Source organism: Microtus pennsylvanicus, chromosome 12 (assembly GCF_037038515.1).
Source record: "Microtus pennsylvanicus isolate mMicPen1 chromosome 12, mMicPen1.hap1, whole genome shotgun sequence".
Taxonomy (NCBI): domain Eukaryota; kingdom Metazoa; phylum Chordata; class Mammalia; order Rodentia; family Cricetidae; genus Microtus; species Microtus pennsylvanicus.
The window spans coordinates 66,495,249-66,503,827 of record NC_134590.1 but is presented as its reverse complement, the minus strand read 5'-3'; positions in this window follow the sequence as shown (position 1 = coordinate 66,503,827).

Below are 8,579 nucleotides of genomic sequence, written 5' to 3'. Positions count from 1 at the left end.
GGCGGGCTATCCCCCGGGAAAGTAGGGAGGCTGTAACTAGACAACATGAACAGAGTGAAGAGGGAAAAGCCACCCGACACCATCCAGCTTGCAACCCTGAACAACTGTGACAAACAGACAGAGAGGCCTAGCGCCAGGGCAGAGAGGCAGCGCTCACCCCACGTGCCCAAGGCTTGTCACGAGGCAGAATGGCTCCAAAAGATGTGTCCCTTTTCCAAAGGACCCTCAACTGGAAATATGGTCTTTGCCGATGAAATTCGATAGAGGGTCCGGAAATGAGATGGTCTCTCCAGATTTTCTGAGTGGGCCCCAAATCCAAGGACCCGTCTTCCTCAAAAAGAACCGGAGGTCAAATATGGTGGCTCGCGCCTTTAACCCCAACACTTGGAAGGCAGAGGCAGGATCTCTATGAGTTCAAGGCCAGTCTGGTCTCTATAGCAGGTTTCCAGGCCAGCCGTGATAAACAATGATAGTCTGTCTCAAAAAGTAGCAGTGGCAGTAGTGATGGGCGGGGTGGGAGAAACAGCTCTAGAGAGAGGCCAGCTAGGGACAAGTCAGCTAGACGTTTTCAGGAGAAATGGCACAGTGGTTGAGAGCATGTGCTAGTCTCCCAGAGGACCTGAGTTCTAGGTTCGCCAGGGCCGTGCAGAGAGACTCTGTCTCCAGCAGGGGGCAAGAAACCAGAGGGCTGGTAAAAATCGGCCAGCTAGATAGACCCCATCATGGGAGGAGAGCACCGACTCCCACAAATTGTCCTCTGACCTCCATGTGTGTTCCCATAGCACACTTGCACCCCCCACATACCCACACACACCCGTACACCCCGACACATGCATGTGCAGGTCCATATACACATGAAAAGGAAAAAGGGAGACACTCAGGGGAGAAGCTGAGAAGGCAAATGTAGGGACAGACGTGTAGCCCGGCTTGCTGGCCCACACTTGTAATCCCAGCACCAGGAGGCTGAGGCAGGAAAATGACAGTTCCATGCTGGACTGCGCTTATAAGAGGCAGGGAGTGATGAGGTCACAGGACTGCCTGTCTAGACTGCTGCAACAGAAGGCCTTCGCCTGGAATTGTAAAACAACAGAAGCTAATGCTCAGGTCTGGAGGCTGGGAAGTCCGAGACCCAGGTACCTGCAGCTTCGCTGTGTGGTGAGGACTGTCTCCAGCCTCGTAGATGGCGCCTTTAGCAATAAGAGAGCTCCCTTGGGTCTAATTTGCAAGGCAGGCATCCCAAAGCCCAGGCCTCCTATATGTTAGAATATGTTGCACTGGGGATTGGATTTCAACATTTAGAGGAAGATGGGAGCATTCAGACCTTGGCTCAGGAGCGGAGGAGGACCAGAGAGATGGCTCAGTGTCCACCGGTGCCCACGCTAGTGCTCATAACTCTGGGCCCAAGGACTCCTGCACCCCCTCCTGGCCTCCATGGGAACACATACATACATACATACATACATACATACATACATACATACCAACCATACATTCATAATTTAAAAAGTAAATAAAAGACTGGGTGCTCTCTGGCCCTAGTAGCCCCTTAAAACCTTTGTTGTTTTAAGCCTGTGTGTGGCAATATGTTGTATTATCTGGGTTGTTAGTGTAACGTGTAAACACATGTCCATGGATGTGTGCGCTGTGTGTGCACGTTATAAGGTCAGAGGCCAATGTTAGGAGTTCTCCTCAGCAGTTGTTATTGTCATTTTGCAGTATGAGGGTTGAACCTAAGGCCTCATGCATATAAGGCACCTAGCACAAGCTCCAGCCTGGCACATATGAGCCATGGGCAGTGCACCCCGGTGTCACTCTCGTGTGACATGGTGAGGGTGGTTTTACTTGCCGCACATACTTTGGTCACTCCTAGCCCCTGTCATGGCATGTTCCTAACTCAAAAAGTGCATGGCTTTTCACTCAGGAATGGCAGTCCCCTGCTGTGGTTAGTCCCCTGCTCCTTCAGCTCTCGGCCTGTGATAGTCCTCTCTGTAACTGCTTTCCCCAGGGCCCTGGCACCTGAATTAGGCAGTTCTGCAAGTTGCTTTCTGCTTGTTGTACCTTTATAGTGTGCCCTCACGGAGCTTGCCCTCACACAGCATGCCCTCATGCAGTGTGCCCTCACGGAGCGTTCCCTCACACAGTGACAGTGTGCCCTCACGGAGCGTTCCCTCACACAGTGACAGTGTGCCCTCACGGAGCGTTCCCTCACACAGTGACAGTGTGCCCTCACACAACGTGCCCTCACACAACGTGCCCTCACACAACGTGCCCTCACACAGCGTGCCCTCACACAGCGTGCCCTCACACAGTGTGCCCTCACACAACGTGCCCTTACACAGCGTGCCCTCACACAGTGTGCCCTCGCGGAACGTGCCCTCACACAGCGTGCCCTCACAGAGCGCGCCCTCACACAGTGACAGTGTGCCCTCACGGAGCGTGCCCTCACGGAGCGTACCCTCACGGAGCGTACCCTCACACAGTGTGCCCTCACACAGTGACAGTGTGCCCTCGCGGAACGTGCCCTCACACAGCGTGCCCTCGCGGAGGGTGTCCTCACACAGCGTGCCCTCACGGAGCGCGCCCTCACACAGTGACAGTGTGCCCTCACGGAGCGTGCCCTCACGGAGCGCACCCGCACATAATCATCTGCCTGGTTTCTCTCAGATCTTCGGATCTGCAGCTGGCCACAGCAGTTTCCTACTCTGACCACACAGCACGTGCCTGGCTGGGAAGACATAGGTAGGATAAGCGAATGGTGCCAGGGATGACGCCCAAGGACACAGAACTGTCATTTAGTCTCCTAGGATTCAAGCCACCGCGTCCCACCCAGTAGCAAACTTTCCAAGTTGTCATTAATTCAGGTCCCCACACACATGATTCTTGCAGAGAAAGCCGCGCGGACAATCTGGCCCTTTGTGGAGGCTGTGGGAGCCCCCGCGCATGGAAGCCAGCCTCACATCAGTCGCTTTTGCAGAGCCATCGGCTCGAGAACTTAAGGATTCCGCAGGCGTGCTCGGAATCTCTGGGCCCAGCAATTAATTCTTGGGAGATTAAAGGATCGTTGTGTCTCTGATACATTATTATGCCGAGTGGGCTTCGCTGTGGATGTCAAAACTGGAACCAGAATCCTCATTAACTGGGACCTTTTATCTGTGTGCAGTTTCTAGAAGAGATGGGCTAGGAAGCGAGCTGGTGCCTCCCCCAGTTGCATTCCAGGGGTGTCCTGATGCTTACCCAGCCACCGTTCTTTCTGAGGATGGTGTGGCCATGGGCCAGCTTCCTCTAACTTTACAGGTGAGCACCAACTCTGTCTGGCCTCCAGGCCTCTTGAATCCCCACCTTCAGGGTCACCCCATCTCCCTAATTATGTAGAATGATGACCCCCAAAGGTGGCTTTTGGAGCCACCGTGGCATATGGGGAGCTGGAAAACCAGAGTAAACAGGTTTGGTTTTGTGTCCAGCCGACCAGGGCCTGGGCCGAGTGTGACTGCATTCTGTTGCCCACGGGAAGCAGGCTCCGGCCTCTCCATCATCAGCTCTCCCATCCATCCTGGGATCTACCTGGAAATGTTGGGGCTCCCTTGATCAGTCTCCATCCTGGGTGCATTGATAACAGAAACTTCAAGGTGCAGGGGAGGGGGGTCATCTCCAGGGCCCTCATCCAACGCTGGCTGAACCACCTTGAAGTTAGCTTAGAAGCTCCTAGCATTTTAGCAACTCCTGCGCTTTGTCCCCTGGGTTTAAATGAACAACACTTGTCTACACAGCTGCTGCCTGACCCTAGCGAGGCCAGGGCTGTGCTCCCCAGCCCAGGTGGCTGCTCTCCCGGCCCCTTGTATAGAGTGACTTTTCTGGAACTCTGCCTTCTCTATCTAGAAACTTTGGAAACAGAACAGGAACTGGGTCAGGGTTCTAGGTGTCCCTAAGAAAAGTATTCCCCAGGGGAGAGTGCCCCAGAGAACACTGTCCCCAGGTTTCCTTCCTCCAGGCCCCTAGGGTCTACTTTCCCTCAGTCTTCCAGCCAAGAGCGCCACACCTCCCACTGCCCAATGTGGCAAATGCTGTTCCTCACCCAGCCCTCTCCGGATCTGAGGAAGAAGAGAAGAACAAGGATAGATGCTTGTGGGGAGATCGAGTCGTGGCCACTCCCTGGCAGGAAGGTAAGGAAATGGCCTGGGGATTTTCTGTGCCCTCTGACCCCACTCTGCTTCCGGATGTACCTGCAAACACTGAAGTCAGGACCCCTCTCAGTCAGCCATGCTGATTGCCCAGAGCTCTGGATCCCATGAACGTGTTCACGGTGCACACCTCATAATAGCTAATGGGGGGGGGATCTCAGTGTCCTCCAACAAACAAAAGGATGCCTGAAGTGTCTTCCATAGCCAGTGAACTATCATTAGCCACATAAAAGAAAGAAATTCTCAGCCATGCTACTGCACGGGTGTGCCATGGGGCGTCCTGCTGAAACAAACAAGCTGGACACAAGATGTTACACACTGCCAGTAGAAAAATTAAAAATGGTGGCAGCCAGGGCCTGGGGGAGGGGCGTGAGTGTTCAAAAGACACAGAATTTTAGTTTCAGGATGAGAGGGGGTGTCAGGTTTGGTGGCACAGGCTTGTATGTTCAGCACTTGGAGGCTGAAGCAGAAGGAATGCTAGTTCCAGGCCACCTGGGCTACAAAGTGGGTTTGAAGCTAGACCAGATTCAACTATGTAAGATTCTCCCTCAAAAAAAATAAAATAAGGGCTTGTTGGGGGAGACCACTTATTGGTTCCCAGCTGCCCAGAACCAAAATAAACACACAGAAACTGTATTATTTAAATCACTACTTGGCCTATTAGCTCTGGCTTCTTATTAGCTAAGTCTTACGTCTTAAATTAACCCATTTCTATTAATCTGTGTATCGCCACATGGCTATGGCCTACCAGCAAAGTTCCAGTGCATCTGCCTCTGACTCTGCCTTCTTTCTCCCAGCATTCAGTTTAGTTTCTCATCTAGCTCTGGTCTGCTAAGCCACTGGCCGAAAAAGATTTATTCATTAACCAATGAAAGCAGCACATAGAAGGACCTCCCACACCAAGGGCTGGGATGTAGCTAAGTGGTAGAGCACATGCCTATCCCATGCCGGGTTCTAGGTTCACACACCAGTACGAGAAGAAAGGAAAACAGGCAGAAGCATCCCGAGAGATGGACAAAGTAATGAGAGTGTTCCCACCGCAGTTCACGCTGAAACAGTTAGGATGGCAAACTTTACAGTGTGTGTTACTACATTAAAAAAAACAAAAAACAAAAAAAAAAGCTAACTCTAAAGAAAACTCAGACATGTGCCACTGCCAGGTGAGCCTTCAAGATGCTGAGAAAAATCACAAAGGGGCCTGGCGGTAGTGGCACACACCTTTAATCTCAATACTCAGGCGGCAGAGGCAGGTGAAGCTCTGTGAGTTTGAGGTCAACCTGGTCTACATAGTTCTAGCTCAGCCAGGGCAACACAGAGAAATGCTATCTCAAAAAAAAAATTTGCAAATGGTATGCCTCCTCTTACACGAGGAATCAGAATGGCTGGACTCAGAGAAAGCAAGGGGTAAGGAATGGGGAATTCTTCTGGGTTTTAAATTGATTTTATTTATTTTGTATATGTATGTGTACATGTATTCATGTGTGTTCCATCACACCTGTGTGGGAGCCAGAGAGCAACTTGCAGAAGTCAGTTTTCTCCTTCTACCGTGTAGGTCCTAGGAACTGAACTCAGGTCGTCGGGCTTGGTGGCACGCACCTTTCCTGCTGAGCCATCTCTCTGACCCTGGGGAGTTATTTTTAAAAAGTACAGAGTTTTAGTTGGGGGAAAATGAAAACGTTTGGAAGAGCCCAGTGTGGTGGTGCACACCTAAAACCCAGTGCACAGGAGGCTGAGGCAGGAGACTGAGAAGCTCTGAGCCAGCCTGGGCTACATAGTGAAACACTCTCTCAGAAAAGGTCAAGACAGTGGAATATTGTGGAAGGACGTGTGCTCAGCTATCGACGGCTGTAGCGCTTAATTTTAGATTCTGTGAGAGCTACAGCTTGGATAAGACCCGCCCTCACCAAAACTCGCCGGCTTTACTTGCACGTGGGTATTGGAAAATGGGGCCGGAGGTGAGCAGGTGGTCAGGGTGACTCCGGCTGCTCTCGGGACAAGCCCGAGACAGTGCGCTGTTGTGGGAGCTTCCTTCCTTCTCGCCTTCCGCTTCCCACCACGGTTACCCACCTCAGGTGTTCTGTTACAGCAGCAGGAGACAAAGCCAGAACTTTGTTATGAGTTGGTGTTTTGTTGTTTTTTAACCCGAAACTCCCTTTATCAAGCATCCTGGGAGTCAGAGTAGCTTATCCTGTGGCGGCAGCCTCTTAAAGTGAATTCTATTGCACTCTCATTTTACAGACGAGATGTCTAGGACAAGGAGGCGAGAAGCCCAGCCAGGGGCAGGGCCAGTATTCAACTGGAGGCCATTGACATGGGGGCTGGCTGTCCCACCGCACCCTTCCTGAAATCCTGCTCAGAGCTGCTGCCAGGGGACAGCAAACAGGCTCCAGATGGCCGCTCTCCACTCATCAGGCTGGGCTCAACTTGAAACCCCCAGCCAGTTTCTAAATGTATCCCAGCGGCTTCTCTGGGAATGTCTGGGGCTCCCTAGCTGGGGCCGTAGGGACAAAGGAGGCCCTGGCCACACAGACTGGTACAGTCCTAGGGGCCTGGAAGAGGTTGGTCGCAGTTCTGGCTTCATCTCCTCTGAGGCCCAGGCAGTGCTCACTATTCCCTCCCACAACACAGAGAGGAGCTTAAACGTTTTAACAGTTTTTAAACTTTGTTTTTGATTTATTTTTATGTTTATGAGTTTTTTCTGTATGCTTGCATGTGTACCACGTACATGCAGTGCCCACAGAGATCCCCTAGGACTGGGGTTATAGACGGTCATGAGCCACCATGTGGATGCTGGGAATCAAACCCAGACTTGGAAGAGTGGTCAGGACTTATGGTTGTACCATCTCTCCAGCCCCCTTACATTTATTTATTTGGTTCGTTGGTTTTTTGAAACAGGGTTCCTCTGTGTAGCCCTGGCTGTCCCAGAACTCAATTTGTAGGCGAGGCTTGAACTCAAAGATTCTGCTGCCTCTGCCTCCTGAGTGCTGGGATTAAAGGTGTATGCCATCACTGCCCCAGTACATTTATTTTTTGAATTAACAAGCTTCATCTGACATTTCCATATATGTATACTGTATACCCTACATGTTCCTTCTCTTGTCCCCTCTCTCACTGCCCCCTTCCTCCAGCAGACAGCCCCTTCTACTCTCTCCTCCCATGAATCACTAGCCGGATCTGCTGCACAGACAGCATGTGGCGTCTTTCTGAGTGGGGTTTATTTCACTCAGCTGCCGATCTCTGGCCTTATCCATTTTCCTGCAAATGCATTAACTTTGGTTTTTGTCGAGGAATAGAACTGGGTATCAGAACCCCCTTCTGATCTTCCCCCACCCACAGACGGACTTCTGAGCCGCCAGCATCCCCGCTGCTGAGAGAAGAAAGGCTGCTGCAGATCCTCAGGCACGTGCCTGGAGCTGATCTCTGGGTCACAGGACAGCTCCCTCTTTAGGCTTCTGAGGATCCCGCACACCGATTTCCACACTTGCTCAGGGTCTCTCCAGCCCTGTGCAGGGGTCCCCAGTCACACCCATGCCCAGCAGCAGTGGCAGCGGCAGCACTTCCTGTTCAGGGCAACCCTCAGTCTCATAGCTTTGGTGACTGGAAGACTTAGTGAGGATGGGCAGGCTTGCTTCTCCAGTGCCAGAGGGCGACTGTTCTTTCGCTGCTGGTCTTGGCCATCTTCTCCCTGTCTTCATAGTCTTCTACCCAGGCCTCTGTCCCGTGTTTACAATCATAAGGAATCAAGGTCCACACCTCCCAAATACACACACACACACACACACACACACACACACACACACACACACACGTTTAGCCACATAGGTTCTGGAAGGAGTCACTTGTCCAGTCTCATAGCATATCCTTCTAGATGAGTCTGAGCTACCACCACCAAACCTGCCACCACCTCTCAAAAAACAGTCCAGGCTCCTGAAAACCCTGCACTGGGGTAGGGAGTGGGGCCGTCCGCAGGCTCATCAGCTCCAGATAGGAGGGAAAGGGCTCCCACAGCTGCAGGGAGCTAAAGGCAGGGAGTCAAAAACAGACAGAGCTGGATGGATCTGTGGAAGTTCTGGAGACCAGAAGTATGACATCCAGACTGCTTTCCTTCTGGAATCGATGGGGGATAATTTCCATGCTTCTAGAAGCTTCTAGTTGCCCCCAAGTGTTCCTGTTCTGTGACTCCATTACTTAAACTCCCACTTCCCTTTTCCCATGCTCCTCCTGCCATCATCACTGCTCTCATCTAGGTCTGGCTGTGGACCCCACACTACCGTGAACTCTGGTCCTCCTGCCTCAGCCTCCTTTGTGCTGGTTTGTAGGTGTGCGCCATCAGGTCTGGTTTGTGTATCTCTTATGAAGACACTGGTCTTTACAGCCTCCCCCAAACCACACACCCCCCCC